This window comes from Artemia franciscana, chromosome 12 (genome assembly GCF_032884065.1).
Source record: "Artemia franciscana chromosome 12, ASM3288406v1, whole genome shotgun sequence".
NCBI lineage: Eukaryota > Metazoa > Arthropoda > Branchiopoda > Anostraca > Artemiidae > Artemia > Artemia franciscana.
In genome coordinates, this window is record NC_088874.1 from 37643481 (window position 1) to 37658709 (window position 15229).

A 15229-nucleotide genomic window follows, 5' to 3' on the forward strand; every position below is an offset into this window, starting at 1 on the left:
TATTTTAGAAAAAAGGTTAAAACATCAAAAAACAGGAACAGATCTTGATAAATATCACGCCATCAATTTCCATAGGCCTATATTAGAGAGCCCTATTGCAGAAGTCCCAATCCTTTTTTTACAAGAATATGAAAAATATTTCCGGGATGGACAGGTTTTTTTTCTATTTTTTTTTTTTTTTTTGCCAGCGATCAAGTTATCAAACCAATGGTCACAAAATAGAGCCAGGCAGCCCTCTTTAAATAGGAAAAAAGTAGTAAAATTAATTAATTCTTTTTTTTTACTGAAATACACTAATAAAAATAGCCCCTAGATTTGAAAAAAAACACACCCACACACTCCCATAAATTTCCTTTAGTTGAAGCCCATGGCAAAGAGGCGTTTTCAGCCTCTTGTAGCATACAACTATAATTTTGGCACAAATGGTGTATCCTGGCGCAATGGTGCATCAAGTAAAATTTTGAGACAACCAGCCGATTGAGAGGTATGGAATAATTTATATAAATCTTTCCAATTTAAAAGGTTGTAATGCGGCATGATGGCACATTCGTTTCAAAAAATGTGCATAGTCTACACAAGATCAACAACAAGTATATTGATAAAATTGTGTACAATGATGCATAATGATGTGCTATTTTTTCGCGTGGGTAGAGCAGAGTTATGCCTCGAGTCTAAAAAAAGACCCTTTTTATAACCAAATGTTCTAGCCTCTCAAGATACTTAAGATGAATATAGAAGAATTTCGGGAGGGGGCAGTAATAAGAGAGTAATAACCTCTCTGTTTTGCCCAGAGTGTTTTTGGGCTAAGCCGGTAATATGAGCTTTACGCCGTGCAGAGACATCGTTTTTGAAGCATACAAGATCACAATCACATTTTTCGCCTCACAAAAGTTGGAAGATGCCACCATATTTTTCATGTCGGATCAGTGCTATCAGAAGCTTTGTTTTAAAAAGTTTTAAATTGGATTTTTTCTCCTTTTTCTGTTCATAAGCATTTTTGAAAACGCATTTTTAGAAAACAGATCTTCTAAAATAATTCACTTTAAAAACCACAGTAATAATTATTCTACAACTCATTTATGATATTTCAGGTCCTCTTCCTCTCTCCTGACAAAATTTGGAGGGATGTAGTTTTCCAGAGACTAATTTCATTTTTGAATCAATGTGATACGAATATTCAAAAGGGATATGGAAACAGAGAATAACAAGAGCTAAGAGCTCATATGGCACTTGTGACGCGGTTGGAAGAGCCAAGAGCTCGTATGGCACGAGCTCTAGCAAAATTCTAAGAATAAATTATCTAAAAGGAAAATCAAAAGCTTAATGCCGGTCGGGATTTAAAATAAGAGCTCCGAGATACAAGGTCCTTCAAAATATAAAAATTCCTTAAGATCCGGTCACCCGCTCGTAAGTTAAAAGTACCTCATTTTTTTCTAATTTTTCCTCTCCCTTCAGCCCCCTCCCGATGATTGAATCCGGGAAAACGGCCTCACCAAGTCAATTTGTGCAGGTCCCTGACTTGCCTTCCGATTTTCATCGTCCTAACACGTCCAGAGACACCGAAATCGCCAAAGCACTGGACCCGCCTAACACCCCCAAGGATAGGGGATCCATTCTGGTTACGTCAATCACGTATCGATGACATTTTCTTATTCTACCCACCAAGTTTCATCCCGATCTCTCCACTCTGAGTGTTTTCCAAGATTTCCGGTTTCTCCCTCCAACTCCCCCCAATGGCACCAGATCTGATTGGGATTTAAAATAAGAGGTCTGAAAAATGAGTTTCCTTCAAAATATGAAATTTCATTAAGATCCGATCACCCGTTCGTAAGTTAAAAATACCTTAATTTTTCCAATTTTTCCGAATTTACCCCCCCCCCCCAAATCCTCCAAAGAGAGCGGATTCAGTCCAGTTATGTCAATTACGTATCTAAGACCTAGAATTATTCTTCCAACCAAGTTTCATCCCGACCTCTCCACTCGAAGCGTTTTCCAAGATTTCCCGTTTCCCCCTCCAGCTCTTCCAACATCACCAGATACGGTCGGGATATAAAATAAGAGCTCTGAGACACGAGGTCCATCTAAATATATAATTTTATTAAGATCCGACCACCCATTCTTAAGTTAAAAATGCCCTTTTTTTACAATTTTTCTTCTCCCTCCAGCCCCATAGATGGTCAAATCGGGGAAACGACTGTTATCAAGTTAATTTATGCAGGTCCCTGAAACACCTACCAATCTTCATCGTCCTAGCACGTCCAGAAGCACCGAACTCGCCAAAGCACTAGAAATCCCCCAACTCTCCCAAAGAGAGCGGATCCGTTCAAATTACGTCAATTATGTATCTTGAAATTGTGCTTACTCTTTCCATCAAGTTTCATCCCGATCACTCCCCTCTAAGCCATTTTTAAGATTTCCGGTTTCCAAGATTTCTGTTTCCCCCCCTCCAATCCCCTATGTCCCTGGATCAGATTCGGATTGAAAATAAACCATCTGAGACATAAGATCATTCTATATATCAAGTTTCATTAAGATCCGATCACCCATTTGTAAGATAAAGATACCACAATTATCATGTATTCCAAGATTTCCGGGTTCCCCCTCCAACTCCCCCCAATGTCACCTGATATGGTCAGGATTTAAAATAAGAGCTCTGAAGCACAAGATCCTTCTAAAATTCAAATTTCAATAAGATCTGATCACCTGTTCTACAAATACCTCATTTTTTCCAATTTTTCTGAATTGCCCCCCCCCCAAATCCCACAAATAGAGCGGATCCTGTACGATTATTTCAGTCACGTATCTAGGACTCGTGCTTATTCTTCCCACCAAGTTTCATCCTGATCTCTCCACTCTAAGTGTTCTCGAAGATTTCCGATCCCTTCCCCAATGACACTAGATCTGGTCATGATTTAAAAAAAAGGAGCTTAGTTACGAGGTCCTTCCAAATATGGAATTTCATTAGGATCCGATCAATCATTCACAAGTTAAAAATACCTCGTTTTTCTAATTTTTCAGAATTATCTCCGCCCCTCCTCAACTTTCCAAAAAAGAGCTAATCCGTTTTAGCTATATCAATCACGTATCTAGGACTTGTGCTTATTTTTCTCACCAAGTTTCATCCCGATCCCTCCACTCTAAGCGTTTTCCAAGATTTTAGGTTTCCCCCTCCAGCTCCCCCAATGTCACCAGATCCTGTCGGGATTTAAATAAAAGCTCTGAGACACGATATCCTTCTAAATATCTAATTTCATTAACATCTGATCACCCGTTTGTAAGTTAAAACACCTCATTTTTTCCCAATTTTTCCGAATTAACCGTATCCCCATTCCCCTCCTCCAGGTGGTTGAATCGTGAAAATGATTATTTTTAATTTAATCTGATCTGGTACCTGATACGCCTGCCAAATTTCATCGTCCTAGCTTATCTGGAAGTGCCTAAACTAGCAAAACTGGGACAGACAGACAGACAGATCGACAGAATTTGCGATCGCTATATGTCACTTGGGCTGTGGGCTTGCAACCCACGCCCGGGACCTTGAGGGGCAACCCTCAGGGGAAAAACAACTGCAACTGAAATGTCTACAACAGCCTCGGATACATCACCTCCCCAGATAACGACCCCTGCATGCCCCCGGAACCGATTTTTGACTGCGAAACAGAATCTAAAGATGGGTTTTTGGAACGTGAGAACGATGAACCAGATATCCAAGACAGAGCAAGTTCTTAAAGAGATGAGACAATACCTCATCGATATACTCGTTCTCAGTGAAATAAGGTGGACTGGAAATGGATTAGAGAAGTTCGGTGATGGATATGTCATGGCATTTAGTGGTCACCCTTCCGTCCACCGCGCTGGTGTAGGACTTCTGATGTCGCCACTTGCACACAAAGCAATGAAAAACTGGAATACAGTTAACGAACGTATAATGACAGCTCGCTTCGTATCAAATCACACAAAAATGACCATCATCGCATGCTACGCTCCAACTAACGAAGCTGATGAAGAGGAGAAAGATGCTTTCTATAACATGCTACACTCGGTCACCAAACACATTCCCAGGCATGATGTACTGTGCGTGGTTGTTGATCTAAATGCTAAAGTTGGTGCAGACCGCCAGTACTGCCCTGAAGTTCTGGGCCCACATGGCATGGGAGAGATAAATGAGAATGGCACACTCCTAATCGATTATGCACTAAGCAACGATTTGATAATAGGTGGTAGTATGTTCGACCATAAAACGATTCACAAGTACACATGGGTGTCCCCCGACGGCCGAACGAAGAATCAAATCGACCATTTCCTCATGTCAAGACGTTGGAGAAGTAGCCTATGTGACGTGAGGGGTTTTCGAGGAGCGGATGTTAATTCAGATCACATCCTGATGATAGCCGAAGTGAAAATCAAACTGAAAGTTCAGAAGCGGAAAACTAACACTGCAACACATAAACAATTTGACACCGATAAGCTGAAAGATCCTGACATCCGCAAAAACTTCTGCATATCTCTACATAACGGATTTGAAGCGTTAAATGTGCTCGACGAAACCAATGACTTTGATGTTGAGAATACATGAACCTCAGTCAAGAGTGTGTACCATGACGTTGCGAAGGCCAACCTTGGCTTCAAGAAAAGAAAGAAAGAAGAATGGATATCGAATGACACCTAGAAATACATCAGTAAACGCAAGGAGACCCGAACGCTTATCTTGAATACGTCGAGCCCAGAGCAAAAAGCCCAATTACAGCTCCGCTGCAAAGAAGAGGATAAAGCGGTGAAAAGAAGTGCCAGGAAAGACAAAAGAATTGCCATTTGAGAAAAGCAGCGCTTGCAGAAGACTCAAAAATGGTTTATCGACTAACAAACGAGATAGTTGGAAAGAAAACAAATCGTACATCCCTTGTAAAAGATGAAAATGGAGACGTTATTTCGGATCCACAGAAAGCTGACGAGAGATGGGCCTCACATTTCGAGAAAGTCTTAAATAGGCCCAGACCTGATGATCCAGAAACAGTACCGGATACGCCATTTTTACAAATTGACGTAAGTGCTGACCCACACAGCACGTAAGAAGTGACGACAGCTGTGAAAAAGCTGAAAAATGGACGTGCACCTGGAGTCGATGGGATCACGGCAGAGATGCTGAAAGCGTCCCTTCGAGCCTGCATATTCGTATGGACTGCTCTTCTAGTGGCCATCTGGAACAACGAAAAAGTCCCAAAAGATTGGACCAGAGGTATACTGGTCAAACTCTTCAAGAAAGGCGATGCACAAATTTGTGACAATTGGAGGGCTTCAATTTGACGTCTGTGCCTAGTAAAATACTAGCCTCAGTAATACTACAACGCCTAAGAGCAGCCCTAGACTCACATCTTAGGGAAGAGCAACATGGGTTCCGACCTGGTAGGTCTTGCTCTGATCTTATTTTCATTCTTAGACTGATGGTGGAAGAGTCCAGAGAATGGAACAAAAAGCTGTACCTGCTCTTCATTGATTTTGAAAAGGCGTTTGATTCTGTTGACCGAGACACTTTATGGAAGATTTTGAAATATTACGGAGTACCTGATAAACTAGTCAAAATGATAATTGCACTATATGAGGATAGTGAATGCTGTGTACGCACAGAAAATGGGGACACGCGTTTCTTCAAGATAATGTCTGGTGTCAAACAAGGGTGTGTCCTATCCCCGTTTCTGTTTGTTATTGTAATGGACTATATTCTACGGCAGTCTTCAGGCATTGGAGTGAAGATTAGCAGCCGACAGATCTCTGATCTGGACTTCGCAGATGACGTTGTTCTTCTTGAAGAAGCGAAACTGCGACTGCAGCTGCTACTCGACGCCATAGACGAAAAGGCCGAGAAAATGGGGCTTGCAGTAAATGTCAGTAAAACAAAGAGTATGGCCACATCTGACTCCCCACTCATATTAAAATACAAAAATAAAACTATTTAGCAGGTCAAGGAATTTAAATATCTCGGGAGTTGGATCGAATATGATGGTGAAATAGCCAACGAAATCAAGAGGAAAATTGGACAAGCGACATCGGCTTTTAGCAAGTTGAAACCAGTCGGGCGTAGTAGTAAATACTCTATGCGCTTGAAGCTCCGCCTCCTGAATAGCAATGTGATGTCCATCCTCCTCTATGCTAGTGAATGCTGGAAACTAAACACCCAGCTAGAGAAACGTGTCCTAGCCTTTGAAAAAATGTGCCTTAGGAGAATCCTGAACATATCGTGGCAGGAAATGGTCACCAACATAGAAGTTCGCCGACAAACCGGTCAGCCATTAGTTACTGACCTTCTGAAACGTAGGAGATGGACATACCTTGGCCACGTCCTCCGTATGCCAGAGGATCGACTCCCGAATACAGTATATGATTGGCGTCCCGAGGGGAGGCGAAAAAGAGGTCGACCAAGACACACCTTACGACGACAGTACGACCGAGACCTGAGAAATGCGGAGTTGTCTCTTCAACCACAGTGGGAGGACGTCACGGCTGCAGCTCAGCTCCGAGATGTCTGGCGAGGTTTCGTAGACGCCCTAGGAGCCACCCTGGCTCTGGAGGATCTAAGGTAAGGTAAGGATATGTCACATGGGGCTTACCAAGTGCCATAAAAAGTGGAGTGGTAGCCTCACTCAGATTTAAGAGAGTCTTTGGAGAGAAACCGTTCGTAGTAACATACAAGAAGTCAATAATGACCCTTTTAGGTCATTGGCACTCACAGAAAATTTTCAGGGGGGCCAGACACCAGAATAACAATGGTTGGTGGATGCAGGGGAATATATATTAGGATGCCCATGCATAGGAAAAAGTTTATTTTTAAATACATCTGTAAAACAAAATCTTTTAAATAGAGTAACTAATTTTATATGCAAAATACAACAAAACTCAGCAAAGTCTCAAACGTTGAGAACTCCTGGCAAAGAGGTTAATCCACTTCATATACTGGATATTTAATTATTATACACCGTTGCGTATTTACTATACATTATGTGTAAAACCTAGAGTAAAAGAAAATCAGACTAGAGTCGATATTGTGGAAATTATTATTATTCTCTAAGATCAAAACTCTTGTAGGCATGTCTTTATCCACTTTCCTTAGCTTTGAAATATACTGCCGAAGGAACCGAGGGAGAAACTTAGACACAACTTCGAAGGGAATATTTTAGGTCCTGATATCATTCGAGGAAGCTTCATTCAAATTTTATAGATTAACCATTTTTCAAGATGTCAAAAGCCCCTAAAGTGGGGCTTTGCCAAGATTTTCACAATTTTAAGGGCACTTATATCTTTAGACGTTTAAAAACAATTAGAAAACAGCAAAACAAAAGCTAAATTTAAACTCAAGATCCAGCTGTCAAATTAACCCTATTTTTCCAGTGCTCAAATTCACTGAACCAATTGCACAAGTTCAAATAAAGAATTTTATCACAAAAAAATCTTATGAAAGAAACTGTTGGTAACAAACTGTAAAGACGGTCAATGATAACAAAGACTCTAAAAATTGAGTCCTGAAGACACTTAAATAATAAAAAACAAGTTTTTTTTTTAATTGAAAGTAAGGAGCGTTATTAAAACTTAAAACGAACAAAAATTACTCCGTATATGAAAGGGGCTGTTCCTTCCTCAAAGCCCCACTCTTTGCGCTAAAGTTTGACTCTTTCTCTCAAATCTACTTTTTAAAACAATTAAAAAATTTAGCGTAAAGAGCGGGCGTTGAGGAGGGAACAGCCCCTTTCATATACAGAGTAATTTCTGTAATACAGTCCGTTACCACGAACTGTTTGATTCATAAATCAACAGAACTGGTTTTTTATGCTGGTTCCAAACAAATATTAAATAAAAAAAACAAGTTTTTTTTAACTGAAAGCAAGGAGCGACATTAAAATTTAAAACGAACAGAAATTACTTCGTATATGAAAGGGGCTACTTCCTCATCAACGTCCCGCTCTTTACGCTAAAGTTTCTTACTGTTTTAAAAATTAGAGTTAAGAGAAAGAGTCAAAGTAGAGTTAAGAGGAAGAGTCAAAGCGAGGCATTGAGGAGGAAAAGCCCCTTTCATATACGGAGTAATTTCTGTTCATTTTAAGTTTTAATGTTGATCTTTACTTTCATTTAAAAAAACTTGTTTTTTATTTAATTTCATAAAAGTACCCACTTTCCCTAGAGACTGAGTCATTTTTTTTTTGCTTTAATAATTCTGCCTCTTCACCTCTCAAAGGTATTACATTTTTTTACATCAAGTGCAGACATCAAGTTATAAAAAAGAGCTTACCAGAAGGTTAAAAATGACTGCCTTGTTTCCTCATATTGGTTCATTTACGTGTTTCTTCTGCTCAAATACAATTCTTAAACACAAAATTGTGTAAATGCTGCGACTCATAATAATAAGTTCAGGCTTGCTATCCATGAATAAATTTTAACGCTATGCTGAAGACGCAAATAGTGAGGGCAAATAGTAATGGGCAAATAGCCCATTTTCTTATTCATTTTTTTATTATCTCCTCTTAGTTCCCTATATACTAATTAAAATGAAGATCGGAAGCTTCCGTTTAAAAAAAAAATATTCCCCTCTCTTGAAACTTATCCTCCCGCAATATAAACTGTACGCTCCTGATACCTCCTTATTTTCCTGTAGTCCTTTTCACTTCTTATATTAAATGGAAGAATAATTTAGTTCAAAATCTTATCAAATTTAAAATCAGATATGTGTTCCCTAAGTCCAAAAATACACCATGGAATCTTTAACACGTGCCATTTTGTCACCCATTCACAACTGTTGAATAGTCTTTTGACAGCATCAGAGTTATATCAGGAAACAAACGAAAGGCTTAGAGGAAAGATTTCCCACCCTGATACACATTCTACAACCTCTAAAACAGTCAAAGCTTATTAGGGGTGTCTTTTCCCATCGGTTTAATCCCAGTTGGAGACTTTATCGCTCTGCTACGATGAACAACGTCCGAGCGCGTGGCTGAATGAAAATAACGTCGTTATACCCTCCTGTGACGAAAAAGAAAATTTAAAACTTATTTTCCGGTTAAATCTGGGCTCATTTTAAAAAGGCTCGTGTCGTAAATTGGGAAACTAATTTTATCGACACTAAAATTTGTCCTGGTCATGAAACGATTTTGACGTATTTATTAATGCTTATCATGAAACGTATCAAGCAGAATGTGTGGGAAATATTGTCTGGAAATTGGAAAAATCATGTGTGTGGAACATACATATAGTAATTGAGACACAGATTAATCTGTGATTCTTTATTTACCAGATGTACTTGCATGGATAATCATCTCTCTCCACTACGAAAACAGGCACATTATAAATGATGTTTTTCCTGAATCTGCTAAATAATGAATCTGGTAAATAGAATCCAGAAAACCTGAAATGAAAAAATAGAATATGCAAAACATTGAATCAAATGAATGGTTATGAAATGAAATAGATAAAACATGAACTTAAGAAATAATAAGCCCAATGAATAAAACCTTGAAATGTAACAATACAATCCCAAATCTGCTAAATATTGAATCAAACGAATGAAATGCTGAAATAAAATACCGAAATACTAAATCTGCTAAAGAATGAATCTAATGAATGAAATCCTGACATAAAATAATTAAACCCTGAATCTTCAAAATAATAAATTATATGAATGAAATTCTAAAATGAAATAATAAAATCCTAAACCGGCTAAAGGATAAACCTAATGAATGAAATTCTGAAATGGAATGAATATACCAAATACTTAATCTAGTGAAACAGATCCTGAAATGAATGAATGAAAAAACACGAAATCGCAAAAGAAAAGAAGAACGAGGACAATAAACAGCCAGTGAAAACCTGGAAAGCGATTAGCCTTTAAGAGTGGTGTAAGTAAGATGAAATTGCGAAATATCATTTAGACTTGTGTTTTTTATTCAGTCACCCTTTCACCGTTACTGAGAAAGGGTCATTATATTTTAGTTTTGTGTTTTGTTTTAAGGTTTGTTTTTATTTTGTTATATCTTGATCAGTTTATTCTACACTGAGGACGGTCAAGCGGAGGTCTTGACCGAAATACTTGCATAATTTTATATTTTTTCACTGATTGTTTGTTGTCCTCGTTCTTCTTTTCTTTGCGATTTTGTGTTTTGTCATGATTAGCCAGTGCGGTCTCAGAAATTAATTATGAATAACTGATGTACTGAATCTGCTAAATATTAAACATAACAAATCAAATCTTAAAATGAAATAGTGAAATCCTGAATCAATAAAATAATATGGCTTTGGTATTTTAAAAAGCCAACTTTTCTGAAAGCTCAGAAGAAAATTTCATTTAGTCTAACAATTCAGGTTTTTAAATAGTAATAGTTTAAATAATAATAATTTAACAACAATTCTTCAAAATCTTACAATTTAATTTCAGAATATGGCATTAATTTCACAAATCAATAATTGAACAGTTAAAATTTTTAATTTGCTTTAAATACTAATGTTTCCTGTTCAAATGTTTTAAAAGGTAATTTTTAAGTAGACCACTTACAATTATTTATCAACTACACTTGCTTCACTCGTATCAGTAAAGCGCCATAAAGGGGGGGGGGACTCGTCTATATTACTTACAACAACTTTACTAGTTGTATAGTCTTTACTAGTCTTTACTAATAATATAATTTGTTTTAATAACAGGTGTGACTGTTGCGCGATTAGGATATAATGCCAACATTAATAAAATCCGGAACACATAAAAATAAAACAAGAGAGGAACAGCAGAGTCAGCTAATAAACGGCATTTTATTTATTTTTTATTTTTTTTTTTTTTTTTTTTAGTTAAAATTTCAAAATAGCATATAGAACAGCCAGCAAAATAAAACAACCAGCAAATATAACCATTCAAATCTTCATCCAACCCTTTTCCCAAATATATCAAGCACTTAGAATGAAGGTGTGCCCCCGCTTCCTCCCCCTTTCATTCTCAAATGTAGTCCTTTTCATTATTTGTCATTAAAAACTCATTAGTAATACGAATTAGTAAGAATACATTTTATTTTATATATAGTAACAAAGTCATCAAATTGTGTATATAGTTTAGGGCCATACCTATGAGCTAGGGGAAGTGGAAATTAGACTTTTCTCTTGAAATGCACTTTTTTTGCCTCACAGGGTGAGGTAAGTGAAAATCGTACTTTTTGGGCGTCGTTTTCACTCGCTTTAAACATCAGTAGTTGGCAACTTCGTCGGAAGTGTAATCCGAGGTTACAGAGTTGCGAACTTGCACACTTTTCTCTTGAAATGCACTCTTTTTTGCCTCCCAGGGTGAGGCAAGTGAAAATCACACTTTTTGGGCGTCGTTTTTTACTCGCTTTAAACGTCAGTATTTGGCAACTTCATCAGAAGTGTATTTCACCCAAGGTTACAGAGTTGCGAACTTGCACACTTTTCTCTTGAAATGCAATTTTTTGCCTCACAGGGTGAGGTAAGTGAAAATCGTACTTTTTGGGCGTCGTTTTCACCCGCTTTAAACATCAGTAGTTGGCAACTTCGTCGGAAGTGTAATTCATCCGAGGTTACAGAGTTGCGAACTTGCACACTTTCCGAGTGGGATGCTCCTTTTTACCCCCAGAGGGGAAATGTGCAAATTATTTTACTTGCACTTTTGTTGAGTGAAAATCACTTTTTTTGGCCTTGATTTGCACTCTTTTTAGGCATCGGCAATTGGCAACCCTGCTCTAAGGCCAAGTTTTATCACTGGGTGTCAAAATTACTCTTCAGTGAAACTTTTTTGGCCTTTTATTTAATTTACTCAGCCTTAGAGACCGGTCCAACCAGAATAGAAAATGCTTTTTGTCACTGTGTATTTTTTCGTTATTGGTAAGAGGGGATGGTTTGGAATTAGGCGAAAGAACGAAATTTACGGGAATGTTTAGGCTGGTGGCTGGCCCTCAATTTTGACCTTTGCGTGGATGTGTGAATGAGAATTTATTTCATTTTGTATCCGAGTGTGAAGAGCTGTCTGAGTTGAGGCATGAATGTTTTGGACGAGTGTTTGGGAGGGAGTGCTTGTTAATTGAGCGGATGGCTAAGAGGAACGCATTAGGTATTAAACAGTTGTGTATGTTTCTTTGTTTAGGGATGAAACGTAGGGAATCATGTTGAGGGGATAGTTTGTTGCGGTTCTTCGGATTTGAATTTTTAGTATGATTGGTATTTGATGGTTAAAATGTTTCTGTTTGTAAAATATATTCTGGGGTGCTATGTCCCGCAGGCTTTTTGCAATAAATCTTATCTTCTGCAGTAGCCAAGAGAAGAAACTCAGCCCTGTTATTTTTTAGTGTACTGACGTAATGTAAAGGCAGAGACCCATGATAAGCTTAGAAAAATAATCCAATTTACCAACAAACTAGCAAGAACCGTAACTGTTAAAATTATTGCCTTTAGTTATTGAGAAAGAAAATCATTTTTGCCCACCCTTCAAACAACATTATCTCTATTTCCTCCGTGATTTTATCCAGTTGTGGTTCTCCCGGGGATAAGCAATTCGATTGTAAATAGGAACAAAATCGAGAAGAGGGGATGTCTCGAAGGATAAGATCTAGATAGAATATGGATCGATATCCAATTTATTTCGGGAAATACACGGAAGGGTTGCCCATAAGCCCAAAGCTTATGAGATTATAAACAGTTTTATAGGTAGAAGGAGGCTTCAACGACTGATGGATAACTTCCTTATATTTTACTAGTTTTGTAGGGTCAGAGCTGCAAAAACAGAGCTAGATAATTTACATCCGGCGGACTTAGTTTATCAGAATACTTTATCAAAATACAAGAAATTTCCTTTGGACATTTATAGTACCTTTTTGCACGGAGTATAAACTAGAATTTGAATTTATTTCTCGATTACCTGGGGTGTATATTGCGTAATGGCTTAAGAAAGTTTATTTCTTTTGGACACATTTTTTGGCGGGAGGGCTCAACATATAAATTGTAAATTTTCATGAAGATTTGTTAAGGCAGTTTTGAAAGCTAGAGTTTGTTTTGCTTCTACATTTTTTGCATGATGATTGTTTAAAATTAATTGTGTGGAATTTTTTGATTTTATAACAAAACAATCAGAAAATCGTAACCTATATAAACAAACTAAACATTGCTTAAGATAAATTTTGATAAGAAAAAAAAATTGAAAATGGAAAACTTTGCAACATAGCACTAAGCCACTTAAGGTCAGTGTAGCTATACAAGCTCAATCGTCATACCATTCAGTTCAGAGCTTCATTCTTTACCCCTCTTATAAAGTTCCCATTTCTTTTAAATCTTTTAATCATAAATTCTCCCGAGAAAGGTTATCTTTCGTTTGCTCATAGCTATATTACCAACAAGTACGCTTTTTGGCAAACTACCTATCTTCACTCACAAACAGAAAACAAAATTGATATTTATTTGACTAAAGACCAAGAAAATTGAATTAAACCAAGAATGAAATAAATAAAAACGCATAAAAATATAAAAAAAAAAACAAAAAAAAAACTTTCAAAGGCAGTTAATTAAACTGGTATAAAATTTTACTATTTTTCGTCATCCCTTTTCTTATTTTTCTTTTTAGTCTTTTTCTGAATTTTACTCTTTTTGGTAATCCCTTCTCCTATTTTCCTCTTTACTCTTCTTGTAAATTTTAGTCTTTTGGTAATCCTTTCTCTTATTTTTCTTTCTACTCTTTTTTCTTAATTTTATTCTTTTTGGTAATCCCTTCTCTTATTTTATTTTTGCTCTTTTTCTTAATTTTACTCTTTATGGTAATCTCTTGTCTCATTTTTTTCAGTCTTTATTAAATTTTACTCTTTTTGGTAATCCCTTCTCTTATTTTTCTTTTTACTCTTTTTATAAATTTTACTCTGTCTGGTAGTCCCTTTTTATTTTTATTTTTACTCTTTTTTTAAATTTTGATCTTTTCGGTAATCCCTTCTCTTAGTTATCATTTTAATCTTTTTCTAAATTTTACTTTTTTTTTGTGATCCCTTATCTTACTTTCTTTTTATTCTTTTTCTAAATTTTACTCTTCTTGGTAATCCCTTCTCATATTTTTATTTTTTCCTAAATTTGACTCTTTTTGGTGATCCCTTCTCTTTTTCTTCTTTTTATTTTTTTCTAAATTTGACTCTTTTTGGTGATCCCTTCTCTTATTTTCCTATTTACTCTTTTCCTAAATTTTATTCTTTACAGTAATCTCTTCGCTTATTTTTTGTTTTACTCTATTTATAAATTTTACTCTTTTTGGAGATTCCTTCTGTTATTTTTTTTTTAATTCTTTTTCTAAATTTTACTCTTTTTTTGGTAATCCCTTGTCTTATTTTTCTTTTTACTCTTTTTCTAAATTTTACTTTTTTGGTGATCCCTTCTCTTATTTTTCTTCTTACTGTTTTTCAAGTTTTACTCTATTTGGTAAGCACTTCTCTCATTTTTCTTATTTTCATAAGGTTGACACCCAGCTTAGGTTTCATTCTAGGTAAAAGAGGCTTTTAAATAACTTCGACCATTCAAATATGGCATTAATTAACTGTTAAAAAGTAAGTAAATCATTGATGCAGTAATAACTATAACGTAATAAAGGGGAAACTAAAGACCATAGTAGCCGAAAGTAACGAATTATAATACAGCCAATCGGTTTTTCATGGGCTAAAACTCGAGACAGGGGGTTTTGAGCCCTCCTTCTTGAAAAACAGCACTAAATATGACGTGAGTGCCGCAGTGAATCCCATGTTTATTCATAAATCATCAGCTGATAAGGATATGAATTCTGCAGTAGCTTTTTGATACATCATCACCTACGATGGCCTTAGCATCTAACAAAAGAGACGGGGCCACGCCAAAGTGGTGACTTCTGTCACAATCTGCTACAAAACATCTTTTTTCAAAGTGGCAGAAAATGTAATTTTTGAGACAGTTAATCAACTTGTTAAGTTCTAAAGCCCAAAATCATAGGTTTTGAGCCCTTCCACTATCTTAAAAAACTACTCTACAGTTTGCGGATCAAGCCTTATAGCATCAACTAGATAACGCAGTAAGTTCCGTTTTTATTAGGAATCGTCTGCTGATTGCGAAAAAAAATGTTTCAGTGACACGCAATATTGTCGACTAGGCATCAGTAGGATAGTCAAATTCTGGTCCATGCATGAGTCCCCAGAGCATCCAGAAATGTGTCATTTTTTTGCTAAATTGTCTCCACCTAGAAGTCTCAAAAACTAGC

At 36.8% G+C, this 15229-nt stretch overlaps 1 long non-coding RNA gene across 3 annotated transcripts in view; it reads right to left on the bottom strand.

Annotated features, from left to right (window-relative positions):
- LOC136034076 (uncharacterized) overlaps positions 1 to 15229 on the bottom strand; it is a 136190-nt gene that overhangs the window by 38254 nt on the left and 82707 nt on the right. For all 3 annotated transcript variants that reach the window (XR_010619108.1, XR_010619109.1, XR_010619107.1), the window contains one exon: positions 9275 to 9388. This is a non-coding gene — a long non-coding RNA (uncharacterized LOC136034076). The remainder of the gene's footprint in view (positions 1 to 9274; positions 9389 to 15229) is intronic.